Source organism: Schistocerca piceifrons, unplaced genomic scaffold (genome assembly GCF_021461385.2).
Source record: "Schistocerca piceifrons isolate TAMUIC-IGC-003096 unplaced genomic scaffold, iqSchPice1.1 HiC_scaffold_2112, whole genome shotgun sequence".
Lineage (NCBI taxonomy): Eukaryota > Metazoa > Arthropoda > Insecta > Orthoptera > Acrididae > Schistocerca > Schistocerca piceifrons.
The window spans coordinates 586597-605831 of NW_025728023.1; positions in this window are offsets into that span (position 1 = coordinate 586597).

Genomic DNA, 19235 nt, shown 5'->3' on the forward strand with positions numbered 1-19235 from the left:
TCATCGTCAATAAGAAGGTCCAAGGGAAACAGTAACTCTGAAGTGAAGCATCGGAATCTATAACTAGTGTCACAGGAATGGTTCAAATCATAGTCAGTAAGCAGAGTTAGCCATCTTGTACTTAGGTAAGCATTGTGGTGTTTCTATTTAATTCCGTTGGAATTTCTGTGTTTCATCGGCAATAAGAAGGTCAGAGGGATACAGTAAACCTGAAGTGGAGCATCGGAATCTACAACTAGTGTCACAGGAATGGTTCAAATCATAGACAGTAAGAAGAGTCAGTCTTCTTGTACTTAAGTCGGCATTGTGCCTTTTCTAATTAATTGCGATGCAATTTCTGTGTTTCATCGTCAATAAGAAGGTCAGAGGGATACAGTAAACCTGAGGTGGAGCATCGGAATCTACAACTAGTGTCACAGGAATGGTTCAAAACATAGACTGTTGGAAGAGTCAGTCTTCTTGTACTTATGTCGGCATTGTGCCTTTTGTATATAATTCCGATGCAATTTCTGTGTTTCACCGGCAATAAGAAGGTCCAAGGGATACAGTAAACCTGAAGTGAAGCATCGTAATCATCAACTAGTGTCACAGGGATGGTTCAAATCATAGACAGTAAGAAGAGTCAGTCTTCTTGTACTTAAGTCGGCATTGTGCCTTTTCTAATTAATTCCGATGCAATTTCTGTGTTTCATCGTGAATAAGAAGGTCAGAGGGATACAGTAAATCTGAAGTGGAGCATCGGAATCTACAACTAGTGTCACAGGAATGGTTCAAAACATAGTCAGTAAGAAGAGTCAGTCTTCTTATACTTAAGTTGGCATTGTGCCTTTCGTATTTAATTCCGATGCAATTTCTGTGTTTCACCGGCAATAAGAAGGTCAGAGGGATACAGTAAACCTGAAGTGAAGCATCGGAATCTATAACTAGTGTCACAGGAATGGTTCAATATACAGACAGTAAGAGGAGTCAGTCTTGTTGTACTTAAGTCGGGATTGTGCCTTTTGTATTTAATTCCGATGCAATTTCTGTGATTCATCGTCAATAAGAAGGCCCAAGGGACACAGTAAACCTGAAGTGAAGCATCGCACTCTATAACTAGTGTCACAGAAATGGTTCAAAACGTAGACAGTAGAAGAGTCAGTCTTCTTGCACTTAAGTCGGCATTGTGCCATTTGTATTTAATTCCAATACAATTTCTTTGTTTCGACGTCAATAAGAAGGTCCAAGGGAAACAGTAACTCTGAAGTGAAGCATCGGAATCTATAACTAGTGTCACAGGAATGGTTCAAAAAATAGTCAGTAAGAAGAGTCAGTCTTCTTGTCCTTAAGTCGGCATTGTGCCTTTTGTATTTAATTCCGATGCAAATTCTGTGTTTCATCGGCAATAAGGTCAGAGGGATACAGTAAACCTGAAGTGAAGCATCGGAATCCACAACTAGTGTCACAGGAATCGTTCAAAGCATAGTCAGAAAGAAGAGTCAGTCTTCTTGTACCTAAGTTGGCATTGTGCCATTTGTATTTAATTCCGATACAATTTCTGTGTTTCATCGTCAATAAGAAGGTCCAAGGGAAACAGTAACTCTGAAGTGAAGCATCGGAATCTATAACTCTTGTCACAGGAATGGTTCAAATCATAGTCAGTAAGCAGAGTTAGTCATCTTGTACTTAGGTAAGCATTGTGGTGTTTCTATTTAATTCCGTTGGAATTTCTGTGTTTCATCGGCAATAAGAGGGTCAGAGGGATACAGTAAACCTGAAGTGGGGCATCGGAATCTACAACTAGTGTCACAGGAATGGTTCAAATCATAGACAGTATGAAGAGTCAGTCTTCGTGTACTTAAGTCGGCATTGTGCCTTTTCTAATTAATTGCGATGCAATTTCTGTGTTTCATCGTCAATAAGAAGGTCAGAGGGATACAGTAAACCGCAGGTGGAGCATCGGAATCTACAACTAGTGTCACAGGAATGGTTCAAAACATAGACTGTTGGAAGAGTCAGTCTTCTTGTACTTATGTCGGCATTGTGCCTTTTGTATTTAATTCCGATGCAATTTCTGTGTTTCACCGGCAATAAGAAGGTCCAAGGGATACAGTAAACCTGAAGTGAAGCATCGTAATCTTCAACTAGTGTCACAGGAATGGTTCAAATCATAGACAGTAAGAAGAGTCAGTCTTCTTGTACTTAAGTCGGCATTGTGCCTTTTCTAATTAATTCAGATGCAATTTCTGTGTTTCATCGTGAATAAGAAGGTCAGAGGGATACAGTAAATATGAAGTGGAGCATCGGAATCTACAACTAGTGTCACAGGAATGGTTCAAAACATAGTCAGTAAGAAGAGTCAGTCTTCTTATACTTAAGTTGGCATTGTGCCTTTCGTATTTAATTCCGATGCAATTTCTGTGTTTCACCGGCAATAAGATGGTCAGAGGGATACAGTAAACCTGAAGTGAAGCATCGGAATCTATAACTAGTGTCACAGGAATGGTTCAATATACAGACAGTAAGAGGAGTCAGTCTTCTTGTACTTAAGTCGGCATTGTGCCATTTGTATTTAATTCCAATACAATTTCTTTGTTTCGTCGTCAATAAGAAGGTCCAAGGGAAACAGTAACTCTGAAGTGAAGCATCGGAATCTATAACTAGTGTCACAGGAATGGTTCAAAACATAGTGAGTAAGAAGAGTCAGTCTTCTTGTCCTTAAGTCGGCATTGTGCCTTTTGTATTTAATTCCGATGCAAATTCTGTGTTTCTTCGGCAATAAGGTCAGAGGGATACAGTAAACCTGAAGTGAAGCATCGGAATATATACCTAGTAACACAGAAATGGTTCAAAACATAGATAGTAGGAAGAGTCAGTCTTCTTGTACTTAAGTCGGTATTGTGCCTTTTGTATTTAATCGCGATGCAATTTCTGTGTTTCATCAACAATAAGAAGGTCAGAGGGATACAGTAAACCTGAAGTGAAGCATCGGAATCCAAAACTAGTGTCACAGGAATAGTTCAAAACATAGTCAGTAAGAAGAGTCAGTCTTCTTGTACTTAAGTCGGCATTGTGCCTTTTCTATTTAATTCCTATGCAATTTCTGTGTTTCGTCGTCAATAAGAAGGTCCAAGGTATACTGTAAACCTGAAGTGAAGCATCGCAATCTATAACTAGTGTCACAGGAATAGTTCAAAACATAGTCAGTAAGAAGAGTCAGTCTTCTTGTACTTAAGTCGGCATTGTGCCTTTTCTATTTAATTCCTATGCAATTTCTGTGTTTCATCGTCAATAAGAAGGTCCAAGGGATACAGTAAACCTGGAGTGAAGCATCGGAATCTATAACTAGTGTCACAGGAATCGTTCATAACATAGAGAGTAAGAAGAGTCAGTCTTCCTGTACTTAAGTCGGCATTGTGCCTTTTCTGTTTAATTCCGATGCAATTTCTGTGTTTCATCGTCAATAAGAAGGTCAGAGGGATACAGTAAACCTGAAGTGGAGAATCGGAATCTACAACTAGTGTCACAGGAATGGTTCAAATCATAGACAGTTGGAAGAGTCAGTCTTCTTGTACTTATGTCGGCATTGTGCCTTTTGTACTTAATTGCGATTCAATTTCTGTGTTTCACCGGCAATAAGAAGGTCAGAGGGATACAGTAAACCTGAAGTGAAGCATCGTAATCTTCAACTAATGTCACAGGTATGGTTCAAATCATAGACAGTAAGAAGAGTCTGTCTTTTTGTACTTAAGTCGGCATTGTGGATTTTCTAATTAATTCCGATGCAAATTCTGTGTTTCATCGGCAATAGGAAGGTCAGAGGGGTACCGTAAACCTGAAGTGAAGCATCGTAATCTATAACTAGTGACACAGGAATGGTTCAAATCATAGACAGTAAGAAGAGTCAGTCTTCTTGTACTTAAGTCGGCATTGTGTCTTTTCTAATTAATTCCGATGCAATTTCTGTGTTTCATCGTCAATAAGAAGGTCAGAGAGATACAGTAAATCTGAAGTGGAGCATCGGAATCTACAACTAGTGTCACAGGAATGGTTCAAAGCATAGTCAGAAAGAAGAGTCAGTCTTCTTGTACCTAAGTTGGCATTGTGCTTTTCGTATTTCATTCCGATGCAATTTCTCTGTTTCACCGGCAATAAGAAGGTCAGAGGGATACAGTAAACCTGAAGTGAAGCATCGGAATCTGTAACTAGTGTCACAGGAATGGTTCAATATACAGACAGTAAGAAGAGTCAGTGTTCTTGTACTTAAGTCGGGATTGTGCCTTTTGTATTTAATTCCGATGCAATTTCTGTGATTAATCGTCAATAAGAAGGCCCAAGGGATACAGTAAACCTGAAGTGAAGCATCGCACTCAATAACTAGTGTCACAGGAATGGTTCAAATCATAGTCAGTAAGCAGAGTTAGTCATCTTGTACTTAGGTAAGCATTGTGGTGTTTCTATTTAATTCCGTTGGAATTTCTGTGTTTCATCGGCAATAAGAAGGTCAGAGGGATACAGTAAACCTGAAGTGGAGCATCGGAATCTACAACTAGTGTCACAGGAATGGTTCAAATCATAGACAGTAAGATGAGTCAGTCTTCTTGTACTTAAGTCGGCATTGTGCCTTTTCTAATTAATTGCGATGCAATTTCTGTGTTTCATCGTCAATAAGAAGGTCAGAGGGATACAGTAAACCTGAGGTGGAGCATCGGAATCTACAACTAGTGTCACAGGAATGGTTCAAAACATAGACTGTTGGAAGAGTCAGTCTTCTTGTACTTATGTCGGCATTGTGCCTTTTGTATTTAATTCCGATGCAATTTCTGTGTTTCACCGGCAATAAGAAGGTCCAAGGGTTACAGTAAACCTGAAGTGAAGCATCGTAATCTTTAACTAGTGTCACAGGAATGGTTCAAAACATAGTCAGTAAGAAGAGTCAGTCTTCTTGTCCTTAAGTCGGCATTGTGCCTTTTGTATTTAATTCCGATGCAAATTCTGTGTTTCATCGGCAATAAGGTCAGAGGGATACAGTAAACCTGAAGTGAAGCATCGGAATCCATAACTAGTAACACAGAAATGGTTCAAAACATAGATAGTAGGAAGAGTCAGTCTTCTTGTACTTATGTCGGCATTGTGCCTTTTGTATTTAATCCCGATGCAATTTCTGTGTTTCATCAACAATAAGAAGGTCAGAGGGATACAGTAAACCTGAAGTGAAGCATCGGAATCCAAAACTAGTGTCACAGGAATGGTTCAAAACATAGACAGTAGGAAGAGTCAGTCATCTTGTACTTAAGTCGGCATTGTGCCTTTTGTATTTATTTCCGATGCAATTTCTGTGTTTCATCGTCAATAAGAAGGTCCAAGGTATACTGTAAACCTGATGTCAAGCATCGCAATATATAACTAGTGTCACAGGAATAGTTCAAACCATAGTCAGTAAGAAGAGTCAGTCTTCTTTTACTTAAGTCGGCATTGTGCCTTTTCTATTTATTTCCTATGCAATTTCTGTGTTTCATCGTCAATAAGAAGGTCCAAGGGATACAGTAAACCTGAAGTGGAACATCGGAATCTACAACTAGTGTCACAGGAATGGTTCAAATCATAGACAGTTAGAAGAGTCAGTCTTCTTGTACTTATTTCGGCATTGTGCCTTTTGTACTTAATTGCGATTCAATTTCTGTGTTTCACCGGCAATAAGAAGGTCAGAGGGATACAGTAAACCTGAAGTGAAGCATCGTAATCTTCAACTAGTGTCACAGGTATGGTTCAAATCATAGACAGTGAGAAGAGTCTGTCTTCTTGTACTTAAGTCGGCATTGTGGATTTTCTAATTAATTCCGATGCAATTTCTGTGTTTCATCGGCAATAGGAAGGTCAGAGGGGTACCGTAAACCCGAAGTGAAGCATCGTAATCTATAACTAGTGACACAGGAGTGGTTCAAATCATAGACAGTAAGAAGAGTCAGTCTTCTTGTACTTAAGTCGGCATTGTGCCTTTTCTAATTAATTCCGATGCAATTTCTATGTTTCATCGTCAATAAGAAGGCCCAAGGCATACAGTAAACCTGAAGTCAAGCATCGCACTCTATAACTAGTGTCACAGAAATGGTTCAAAACATAGACAGTAAGAAGAGTCTGTCTTCTTGTACTTAAGTCGGCATTGTGGATTTTCTAATTAATTCCGATGCAATTTCTGTGTTTCATCGGCAATAGGAAGGTCAGAGGGGTACCATAAACCTGAAGTGAAGCATCGTAATCTATAACTAGTGACACAGGAATGGTTCAAATCATAGACAGTAAGAAGAGTCAGTCTTCTTGTACTTAAGTCGGCATTGTGCCTTTTCTAATTAATTCCGATGCAATTTCTATGTTTCATCGTCAATAAGAAGGTCAGAGGGATACAGTAAATCTGAAGTGGAGCATCGGAATCTACAACTAGTGTCACAGGAATGGTTCAAAGCATAGTCAGAAAGAAGAGTCAGTCTTCTTGTACCTAAGTTGGCATTGTGCCTTTCGTATTTCATTCCGATGCAATTTCTCTGTTTCACCGGCAATAAGAAGGTCAGAGGGATACAGTAAACCTGAAGTGAAGCATCGGAATCTGTAACTAGTGTCACAGGAATGGTTCAATATACAGACAGTAAGAAGAGTCAGTGTTCTTGTACTTAAGTCGGGATTGTGCCTTTTGTATTTAATTCCGATGCAATTTCTGTGATTAATCGTCAATAAGAAGGCCCAAGCGATACAGTAAACCTGAAGTGAAGCATCGCAATCTATAACTAGTGTCACAGGAATGGTTCAAATCATAGTCAGTAAGCAGAGTTAGTCATCTTGTACTTAGGTAAGAATTGTGGTGTTTCTATTTAATTCCGTTGGAATTTCTGTGTTTCATCGGCAATAAGAAGGTCAGAGGGATCCAGTAAACCTGAAGTGGAGCATCGGAATCTACAACTAGTGTCACAGGAATGGTTCAAATCATAGACAGTAAGAAGAGTCAGTCTTCTTGTACTTAAGTCGGCATTGTGCCTTTTCTAATTAATTGCGATGCAATTTCTGTGTTTCATCGTCAATAAGAAGGTCAGAGGGATACAGTAAACCTGAGGTGGAGCATCGGAATCTACAACTAGTGTCACAGGAATGGTTCAAAACATAGACTGTTGGAAGAGTCAGTCTTCTTGTACTTATGTCGGCATTGTGCCTTTTGTATTTAATTCCGATGCAATTTCTGTGTTTCACCGGCAATAAGAAGGTCCAAGGGTTACAGTAAACCTGAAGTGAAGCATCGTAATCTTCAACTAGTGTCACAGGAATGGTTCAAATCATAGACAGTAAGAAGAGTCAGTCTTCTTGTACTTAAGTCGGCATTGTGCCTTTTCTAATTAATTCCGATGCAATTTCTGTGTTTCATCGTGAATAAGAAGGTCAGAGGGATACAGTAAATCTGAAGTGGAGCATCGTAATCTACAACTAGTGTCACAGGAACTGTTCAAAGCATAGTCAGAAAGAAGAGTCAGTCTTCTTGTACCTAAGTTGGCATTGTGCCTTTCGTATTTCATTCCGGTGCAATCTCTCTGTTTCACCGGCAATAAGAAGGTCAGAGGGATACAGTAAACCTGATATGAAGCATCGGAATCTATAACTAGTGTCACAGGAATGGTTCAATATACAGACAGTAAGAAGAGTCAGTGTTCTTGTACTTAAGTCGGGATTGTGACTTTTGTATTTAATTCCGATGCAATTTCTGTGATTCATCGTCAATAAGAAGGCCCAAGGGAAACAGTAAACCTGAAGTCAAGCATCGCACTCTATAACTAGTGTCACAGAAATGGTTCAAAACATAGACAGTAGAAGAGTCAGTCTTCTTGTACTTAAGTCGTCATTGTGCCATTTGTATTTAATTCCGATACAATTTCTGTGTTTCATCGTCAATAAAAAGGTACAAGGGAAACAGTAACTCTGAAGTGAAGCATCGGAATCTATAACTAGTGTCACAGGAATGGTTCATAACATAGAGAGTAAGAAGAGTCAGTCTTCTTGTACTTAAGTCGGCATTGTGCCTTTTCTATTTAATTCCGATGCAATTTCTGTGTTTCATCGTCAATAAGAAGGTCCAAGGTATACTGTAAACCTGGAGTGAAGCATCGGAATCTATAACTAGTGTCACAGGAATGGTTCATAACATAGAGAGTAAGAAGAGTCAGTCATTTTGTACTTATGTCGGCATTGTGCCTTTTGTACTTAATTCCGATGCAATTTCTGTGTTTCACCGGCAATAAGAAGGTCAGAGGGATACAGTAAACCTGAAGTGAAGCATCGTAATCTTCAACTAGTGTCACAGTAATGGTTCAAATCATATACAGTAAGAAGAGTCTGTCTTCTTGTACTTAAGTCGGCATTGTGGATTTTCTAATTAATTCCGATGCAATTTCTGTGTTTCATCGGCAATAGGAAGGTCAGAGGGGTACCGTAAACCTGAAGTGAAGCATCGTAATCTATAACTAGTGACACAGGAATGGTTCAAATCATAGACAGTAAGAAGAGTCAGTCTTCTTGTACTTAACTCGGCATTGTGCCTTTTCTAATTAATTCCGATGCAATTTCTGTGTTTCATCGTCAATAAGAAGGTCAGAGGGATACAGTAAATCTGAAGAGGAGCATCGGAATCTACAACTAGTGTCACAGGAATGGTTCAAAACATAGTCAGTAAGAAGAGTCAGTCTTCTTGTACCTAAGTTGGCATTGTGCCTTTCGTATTTAATTCCGATGCAATTTCTCTGTTTCACCGGCAATAAGAAGGTCAGAGGGATACAGTAAACCTGAAGTGAAGCATCGGAATCTATAACTAGTGTCACAGGAATGGTTCAAAACATAGTCAGTAAGAAGAGTCAGTCTTCTTATACTTAAGTTGGCATTGTGCCTTTCGTATTTAATTCCGATGCAATTTCTGTGTTTCACCGGCAATGAGAAGGTCAGAGGGATACAGTAAACCTGAAGTGAAGCATCGGAATCTATAACTAGTGTCACAGGAATGGTTCAATATACAGACAGTAAGAGGAGTCAGTCTTCTTGTACTTAAGTCGGGATTGTGCCTTTTGTAGTTAATTCCGATGCAATTTCTGTGATTCATCGTCAATAAGAAGGCCCAAGGGATACAGTAAACCTGAAGTGAAGCATCGCACTCTATAACTAGTGTCACAGAAATGGTTCAAAACATAGACAGTAGAAGAGTCAGTCTTCTTGTACTTAAGTCGGCATTGTGCCATTTGTATTTAATTCCGATACAATTTCTGTGTTTCATCGTCAATAAGAAGGTCCAAGGGAAACAGTAACTCTGACGTGAAGCATCGGAATCTATAACTAGTGTCACAGGAATTTTTCAAATCATAGTCAGTAAGCAGAGTTAGTCATCTTGTACTTAGGTAAGCATTGTGGTGTTTCTATTTAATTCCGTTGGAATTTCTGTGTTTCATCGGCAATAAGAAGGTCAGAGGGATACAGAAATCTGAAGTGGAGCATCGGAATCTACAACTAGTGTCACAGGAATAGTTCAAATCATAGACAGTAAGAAGAGTCAGTCTTCTTGTACTTAAGTCGGCATTGTGCCTTTTGTATTTAATTCCGATGCAAATTCTGTGTCTCATCGGCAATAAGGTCAGAGGGATACAGTAAACCTGAAGTGAAGCATCGTAATCTTCAACTAGTGTCACAGTAATGGTTCAAATCATATACAGTAAGAAGAGTCTGTCTTCTTGTACTTAAGTCGGCACTGTGGATTTTCTAATTAATTCCGATGCAATTTCTGTGTTTCATCGGCAATAGGAAGGTCAGAGGGGTACCGTAAACCTGAAGTCAAGCATCGTAATCTATAACTAGTGACACAGGAATGGTTCAAATCATAGACAGTAAGAAGAGTCAGTCTTCTTGTACTTAAGTCGGCATTGTGCCTTTTCTAATTAATTCCGATGCAATTTCAGTGTTTCATCGTCAATAAGAAGGTCAGAGGGATACAGTAAATCTGAAGTGGAGCATCGGAATCTACAACTAGTGTCACAGGAATGGTTCAAAACATAGTCAGTAAGAAGTGTCAGTTTTCTTGTACCTAAGTTGGCATTGTGCCTTTCGTATTTAATTCCGATGCAATTTCTCTGTTTCACCGGCAATAAGAAGGTCAGAGGGCTAGACTAAACTTGAAGTGAAGCATCGTAATCTATAACTAGTGTCACAGGAATGGTTCAAAACATAGTCAGTAAGAAGAGTCAGTCTTCTTATACTTAAGTTCGCATTGTGCCTTTCGTATTTAATTCCGATGCAATTTCTGTGTTTCACCGGCAATAAGAAGGTCAGAGGGATACAGTAAACCTGAAGTGAAGCATCGGAATCTATAACTAGTGTCACAGGAATGGTTCAATATACAGACAGTAAGAGGAGTCGGTCTTCTTGTACTTAAGTCGGGATTGTGCATTTTGTATTTAATTCCGATGCAATTTCTGTGATTCATCGTCAATAAGAAGGCCCAAGGGATACAGTAAACCTGAAGTGAAGCATCGCACTCTATAACTAGTGTCACAGAAATGGTTCAAAACATAGACAGTAGAAGAGTCAGTCTTCTTGTACTTAAGTCGGCATTGTGCCATTTGTATTTAATTCCAATACAATTCCTGAGTTTCGTCGTCAATAAGAAGGTACAAGGGAAACAGTAACTCTGAAGTGAAGCATCGGAATCTATAACTAGTGTCACAGGAATGGTTCAAAACATAGTCAGTAAGAAGAGTCAGTCTTCTTGTCCTTAAGTCGGCATTGTGCCTTTTGTATTTAATTCCGATGCAAATTCTGTGTTTCATCGGCAATAAGGTCAGAGGGATACAGTAAACCTGAAGTGAAGCATCGGAATCCATAACTAGTAACACAGAAATTGTTCAAAACATAGATAGTAGGAAGAGTCAGTCTTCTTGTACTTATGTCGGCATTGTGCCTTTTGTATTTAATCCAAATGCGATTTCTGTGTTTCATCAACAATAAGAAGGTCAGAGGGATACAGTAAACCTGAAGTGAAGCATCGGAATCCTAAACTAGTGTCACAGGAATGGTTCAAAACATAGACAGTAGGAAGAGTCAGTCTTCTTGTACTTAAGTCGGCATTGTGCCTTTTGTATTTATTTCCGATGCAATTTCTGTGTTTCATCGTCAATAAGAAGGTCCAAGGTATACTGTAAGCCTGAAGTGAAGCATCGCAATCTATAACTAGCGTCACAGGAATAGTTCAAAACATAGTCAGTAAGAAGAGTCAGTCTTCTTGTACGTAAGTCGGCATTGTGCCTTTTCTATTTAATTCCTATGCAATTTTTGTGTTTCATCGTCAATAAGTAGGTCCAAGGGATACAGTAAACCTGGAGTGAAGCATCGGAATCTATAACTAGAGTCACAGGAATGGTTCATAACATAGAGAGTGAGAAGAGTCAGTCTTCTTGTACTTAAGTCGGCATTGTGCCTTTTCTATTTAATTCCGATGCAATTTCTGTGTTTCATCGTCAATAAGAAGGTCAGAGGGATACAGTAAACCTGAAGTGGAGCATCGGAATCTACAACTAGTGTCACAGGAATGGTTCAAATCATAGACAGTTGGAAGAGTCAGTCTTCTTGTACTTATGTCGGCATTGTGCCTTTTGTACTTAATTCCGATGCAATTTCTGTGTTTCACCGGCAATAAGAAGGTCAGAGGGATACAGTAAACCTGAAGTGAAGCATCGTAATCTTCAACTAGTGTCACAGTAATGGTTCAAATCATATACAGTAAGAAGAGTCTGTCTTCTTGTACTTAAGTCGGCATTGTGGATTTTCAAATTAATTCCGATGCAATATCTGTGTTTCATCGGCAATAGGAAGGTCAGAGGGGTACCGTAAACCTGAAGTGAAGCATCGTAATCTATAACTTGTGTCACAGGAAAGGCTCAAAGCATAATCAGTAAAAAGAGTCAATCTTCTTGTACTTAAGTCGGCATTGTGCCTTTATTGTTTAATTCCGATTGCAATTTCTGTGTTTCATCGTCAATAAGGTCAGAGGGATACAGTAAACCTGAAGTGAAGCATCGGAATCTATAACTAGTGTCACAGGAATGGTTCTACTTATAGTCAGTAAGATGAGTCAGTCTGTTTGTACTTAAGTCGGCATTGGGCCTTTTGTGTTTAATTCCGATGCAATTTCTGTGTTTCTTCGTCAATAAGAAGGTCCAAGACATGCAGTAGACCTGAAGTGAAGCATCGGAATCTAGAACTAGTGTCACAGGAATGGTTCAAAACATAGACAGTAAGATGGGTCAGTCTTCTTTTACTTAAGTCGGCATTGTGCCTTTTGTATTTAATTCCGATGCAATTTCTGTGTTTCATCGTCAATAAGAAGGTCCAAGGGAAACAGTTAACCTGAAGTGAAGCTTCGGAATCTAAAAGTCGTCTCACAGGAAAGGTTCAAAACATAGACAGTAAGAAGTGTCAGCCTTATTGTACTTAAGTCGGCATTGTGCCTTTTGTGTTTAATTCCGATGCAATTTCTGTCTTTCTTCGTCAGTAAGAAGGTCCAAGAGATACAGTAAACCTGAAGTGAAACATCGGAATATATAACTAGTGTCACAGGAATGGTTCAAAACATAGCCAGTTAGCAGAGTTTGTCATCTTGTACTTAAGTAAGCATTGTGGTGTTTCTATTTAATTCCGTTGGAATTTCTGTGTTTCATCGTCAATAAGAGGATGAGAGGGATACAGTAAACCTGAAGTGAAGCATCGGGATCTTCAACTAGTGTCACATTAATGGTTCAAATCATAGACAGTAAGAAGAGTCACTCTTCTTGTACTTAAGTCGGCATTGTGATTTTTCTAATTAATTGCGATGCAATTTCTGTGTTTCATCGTCAATAAGAAGGTCAGAGGGACACAGTAAACCTGAAGTGGAGCATCGTAATCTACAACTAGTGTCACAGGAATGGTTCAAAACATAGACAGTTGGAAGAGTCAGTCTTCTTGTACTTATGTCGGCATTGTGCCTTTTGTATTTAATTCCGATGCAATTTCTGTGTTTCACCGGCAATAAGAAGGTCAGAGGGATACAGTAAACCTGAAGTGAAGCATCGTAATCTTCAACTAGTGTCACAGGAATGGTTCAAATCATAGACAATAAGAAGAGTCAGTCTTCTTGTACTTAAGTCTGCATTGTGCCTTTTCTAATTAATTCCGATGCAATTTCTGTGATTCATCGTCAATAAGAAGGTCACAGGGGTACCATAAACCTGAAGTGAAGCATCGGAATCTATAACTAGTGTCACATGAATGGTTCAAAGCATAGACAGTTGGAAGAGTCAGTCTTCTTGTACTTATGTCGGCATTGTGCCTTTTGTATTTAATTCCGATGCAATTTCTGTGTTTCATCGTTAATAAGAGGGTCCAAGGGATACAGTAAACCTGAAGTGGAGCATCGTAATCTTCAACTAGTGTCACAGGAATGGTTCAAATCATAGACAGTAAGAAGAGTCAGTCTTCTTGTACTTAAGTCGGCATTGTGCCTTTTCTATTTAATTCCAATGCAATTTCTGTGTTTCATCGTCAATAAGAAGGTCCAAGGGATACAGTAAACCTGAAGTGAAGCATCGGAATCTATAACTAGTGTCACAGGAGTGGTTCATAACATAGAGAGTAAGAAGAGTCAGTATTCTTATACTTAAGTCGGCATTGTGCCTTTTGTATTTAATTCCGATGCAATTTCTGTGTTTCATCGTCAATAAGAAGGTCAGAGGGATACAGTAAACCTGAAGTTGAGCATCGGAATCTACAACTAGTGTCACAGAAATGGTTCAAATCATAGACAGTTGGAAGAGTCAGTCTTCTTGTTCTTATGTCGGCATTGTGCCTTTTGTACTTAATTCCGATGCAATTTCTGTGTTTCACCGGCAATAAGAAGGTCAGAGGGATACAGTAAACCTGAAGAGAAGCATCGTAATCTTCAACTAGTGTCACAGTAATGGTTCAAATCATATACAGTAAGAAGAGTCTGTCTTCTTGTACTTAAGTCGGCATTGTGGATTTTCTAATTAATTCCGATGCAATTTCTGTGTTTCATCGGCAATAGGAAGGTCAGAGGGGTACCGTAAACCTGAAGTCAAGCATCGTAATCTATAACTAGTGACACAGGAATGGTTCAAATCATAGACAGTAAGAAGAGTCAGTCTTCTTGTACTTAAGTCGGCATTGTGCCTTTTCTAATTAATTCCGATGCAATTTCAGTGTTTCATCGTCGATAAGAAGGTCAGAGGGATACAGTAAATCTGAAGTGGAGCATCGGAATCTACAACTAGTGTCACAGGAATGGTTCAAAACATAGTCAGTAAGAAGAGTCAGTTTTCTTGTACCTAAGTTGGCATTGTGCCTTTCGTATTTAATTCCGATGCAATTTCTCTGTTTCACCGGCAATAAGAAGGTCAGAGGGATAGACTAAACTTGAAGTGAAGCATCGGAATCTATAACTAGTGTCACAGGAATGGTTCAAAACATAGTCAGTAAGAAGAGTCAGTTTTCTTATACTTAAGTTCGCATTGTGCCTTTCGTATTTAATTCCGATGCAATTTCTGTGTTTCACCGGCAATAAGAAGGTCAGAGGGATACAGTAAACCTGAAGTGAAGCATCGGAATCTATAACTAGTGTCACAGGAATGGTTCAATATACAGACAGTAAGAGGAGTCGGTCTTCTTGTACTTAAGTCGGGATTGTGCATTTTGTATTTAATTCCGATGCAATTTCTGTGATTCATCGTCAATAAGAAGGCCCAAGGGATACAGTAAACCTGAATTGAAGCATCGCACTCTATAACTAGTGTCACAGAAATGGTTCAAAACATAGACAGTAGAAGAGTCAATCTTCTTGTACTTAAGTCGGCATTGTGCCATTTGTATTTAATTCCAATACAATTTCTGAGTTTCGTCGTCAATAAGAAGGTCCAAGGGAAACAGTAACTCTGAAGTGAAGCATCGGAATCTATAACTAGTGTCACAGGAATGGTTCAAAACATAGTCAGTAAGAAGAGTCAGTCTTCTTGTCCTTAAGTCGGCATTGTGCCTTTTGTATTTAATTCCGATGCAAATTCTGTGTTTCATCGGCAATAAGGTCAGAGGGATACAGTAAACCTGAAGTGAAGCATCGGAATCCATAACTAGTAACACAGAAATTGTTCAAAACATAGATAGTAGGAAGAGTCAGTCTTCTTGTACTTAAGTCGGCATTGTGCCTTTTGTATTTAATCCCGATGCGATTTCTGTGTTTCATCAACAATAAGAAGGTCAGAGGGATACAGTAAACCTGAAGTGAAGCATCGGAATCCAAAACTAGTGTCACAGGAATGGTTCAAAACATAGACAGTAGGAAGAGTCAGTCTTCTTGTACTTAAGTCGGCATTGTGCCTTTTGTATTTATTTCCGATGCAATTTCTGTGTTTCATCGTCAATAAGAAGGTCCAAGGTATACTGTAAGCCTGAAGTGAAGCATCGCAATCTATAACTAGTGTCACAGGAATAGTTCAAAACATAGTCAGTAAGAAGAGTCAGTCTTCTTGTACGTAAGTCGGCATTGTGCCTTTTCTATTTAATTCCTATGCAATTTTTGTGTTTCATCGTCAATAAGAAGGTCCAAGGGATACAGTAAACCTGGAGTGAAGCATCGGAATCTATAACTAGAGTCACAGGAATGGTTCATAACATAGAGAGTGAGAAGAGTCAGTCTTCTTGTACTTAAGTCGGCATTGTGCCTTTTCTATTTAATTCCGATGCAATTTCTGTGTTTCATCGTCAATAAGAAGGTCAGAGGGATACAGTAAACCTGAAGTGGAGCATCGGAATCTACAACTAGTGTCACAGGAATGGTTCAAATCATAGACCGTTGGAAGAGTCAGTCTTCTTGTACTTATGTCGGCATTGTGCCTTTTGTACTTAATTCCGATGCAATTTCTGTGTTTCACCGGCAATAAGAAGGTCAGAGGGATACAGTAAACCTGAAGTGAAGCATCGTAATCTTCAACTAGTGTCACAGTAATGGTTCAAATCATATACAGTAAGAAGAGTCTGTCTTCTTGTACTTAAGTCGGCATTGTGGATTTTCTAATTAATTCCGATGCAATTTCTGTGTTTCATCGGCAATAGGAAGGTCAGAGGGATACCGTAAACCTGAAGTGAAGCATCGTAATCTATAACTTGTGTCACAGGAAAGGCTCAAAGCATAATCAGTAAAAAGAGTCAATCTTCTTGTACTTAAGTCGGCATTGTGCCTTTTTTGTTTAATTCCGATTGCAATTTCTGTGTTTCATCGTCAATAAGGTCAGAGGGATACAGTAAACCTGAAGTGAAGCATCGGAATCTATAACTAGTGTCACAGGAATGGTTCCAATTATAGTCAGTAAGGTGAGTCAGTCTTTTTGTACTTAAGTCGGCATTGTGCCTTTTGTGTTTAATTCCGATGCAATTTCTGTGTTTCTTCGTCAATAAGAAGGTCCAAGACATGCAGTAGACCTGAAGTGAAGCATCGGAATCTAGAACTAGTGTCACAGGAATGGTTCAAAACATAGACAGTAAGATGGGTCAGTCTTCTTTTACTTAAGTCGGCATTGTGCCTTTTGTATTTAATTCCGATGCAATTTCTGTGTTTCATCGTCAATAAGAAGGTCCAAGGGAAACAGTAAACCTGAAGTGAAGCTTCGGAATCTAAAAGTCGTCTCACAGGAAAGGTTCAAACATAGACAGTAAGAAGTGTCAGCCTTATTGTACTTAAGTCGGCATTGTGCCTTTTGTGTTTAATTCCGATGCAATTTCTGTCTTTCTTCGTCAGTAAGAAGGTCCAAGAGATACAGTAAACCTGAAGTGAAACATCGGAATATATAACTAGTGTCACAGGAATGGTTCAAAACATAGCCAGTAAGCAGAGTTTGTCATCTTGTACTTAAGTAAGCATTGTGGTGTTTCTATTTAATTCCGTTGGAATTTCTGTGTTTCATCGTCAATAAGAGGATGAGAGGGATACAGTAAACCTGAAGTGAAGCATCGGGATCTTCAACTAGTGTCACATTAATGGTTCAAATCATAGACAGTAAGAAGAGTCACTCTTCTTGTACTTAAGTCGGCATTGTGAATTTTCTAATTAATTGCGATGCAATTTCTGTGTTTCATCGTCAATAAGAAGGTCAGAGGGACACAGTAAACCTGAAGTGGAGCATCGTAATCTACAACTAGTGTCACAGGAATGGTTCAAAACATAGACAGTTGGAAGAGTCAGTCTTCTTGTACTTATGTCGGCATTGTGCCTTTTGTATTTAATTCCGATGCAATTTCTGTGTTTCACCGGCAATAAGAAGGTCAGAGGGATACAGTAAACCTGAAGTGAAGCATCGTAATCTTCAACTAGTGTCACAGGAATGGTTCAAATCATAGACAATAAGAAGAGTCAGTCTTCTTGTACTTAAGTCGGCATTGTGCCTTTTCTAATTAATTCCGATGCAATTTCTGTGATTCGTCGTCAATAAGAAGGTCACAGGGGTACCATAAACCTGAAGTGAAGCATCGGAATCTATAACTAGTGTCACATGAATGGTTCAAAGCGTAGACAGTTGGAAGAGTCAGTCTTCTTGTACTTATGTCGGCATTGTGCCTTTTGTATTTAATTCCGATGCAATTTCTGTGTTTCATCGTTAATAAGAGGGTCCAAGGGATACAGTAAACCTGAAGTGGAGCATCGTAATCTTCAACTAGTGTCACAGGAATGGTTCAAATCATAGACTGTAAGAAGAGTCAGTCTTCTTGTACTTAAGTCGGCATTGTGCCATTTGTCTTTAATTCCGTTACAATTTCTGTGTTTCGTCGTCAATAAGAAGGTCAGAGGGGTACAGTAAACCTGAAGTGAAGCATCGCACTCTATAACTAGTGTCACAGAAATGGTTCAAAACATAGACAGTAGAAGAGTCAGTCTTCTTGTACTTAAGTCGGCATTGTGCCATTTGTCTTTAATTCCGTTACAATTTCTGTGTTTCGTCGTCAATAAAAAGGTCCAAGGGAAACAGTAACTCTGAAGTGAAGCATCGGAATCTATAACTAGTGTCACAGGAATGGTTCAAAACATAGTCAGTAAGAAGAGTCAGTCTTCTTGTCCTTAAGTCGGCATTGTGCCTTTTGTATTTAATTCCGATGCAATTTCTGTGTTTCATCGGCAATAAGGTCAGAGGGATACAGTAAACCTGAAGTGAAGCATCGGAATCTATAACTAGTAACACAGAAATGGTTCAAAACATAGATAGTAGGAAGAGTCAGTCTTCTTGTACTTAAGTCGGCATTGTGCCTTTTGTATTTAATCCCGATGTAATTTCTGTGTTTCATCAACAATAAGAAGGTCAGAGGGATACAGTAAACCTGAAGTGAAGCATCGGAATCCAAAACTAGTGTCAGAGGAATGGTTCAAAACATAGACAGTAGGAAGAGTCAGTCTTCTTGCACTTAATTCGGCATTGTGATTTTTGTATTTATTTCCGATGCAATTTCTGTGTTTCATCGTCAATAAGAAGGTCCAAGGGATACAGTAAACCTGAAGTGGAGCATCGTAATCTTCAACTAGTGTCACAGGAATGGTTCAAATCATAGACAGTAAGAAGAGTCAGTCTTCTTGTACTTAAGTCGGCGTTGTGCCTTTTCTAATTAATTCCGATGCAATTTCTGTGTTTCATCGTCAATAAGAAGGTCAGAGGGATACAGTAAATCTGAAGTGGAGCATCGGAATCTACAACTAGTGTCACAGGAAATGTTCAAAACATAGTCAGTTAGAAGAGTCAGTCTTCTTATACTTAAGTTGGCATTGTGCTTTTCGTATTTAATTCCGAAGCAATTTCTGTGTTTCACCGGCAATAAGAAGGTCAGAGGGATACAGTAAACCTGAAGTGAAGCATCGTAATCTTCAACTAGTGTCACAGTAATGGTTCAAATCATATACAGTAAGAAGAGTCTGTCTTCTTGTACTTAAGTCGGCATTGTGGATTTTCTAATTAATTCCGATGCAATTTCTGTGTTTCATCGGCAATAGGAAGGTCAGAGGGGTACCGTAAACCTGAAGTGAAGCATCGTAATCTATAACTTGTGTCACAGGAAAGGCTCAAAGCATAATCAGTAAAAAGAGTCAATCTTCTTGTACTTAAGTCGGCATTGTGCCTTTTTTGTTTAATTCCGATTGCAATTTCTGTGTTTCA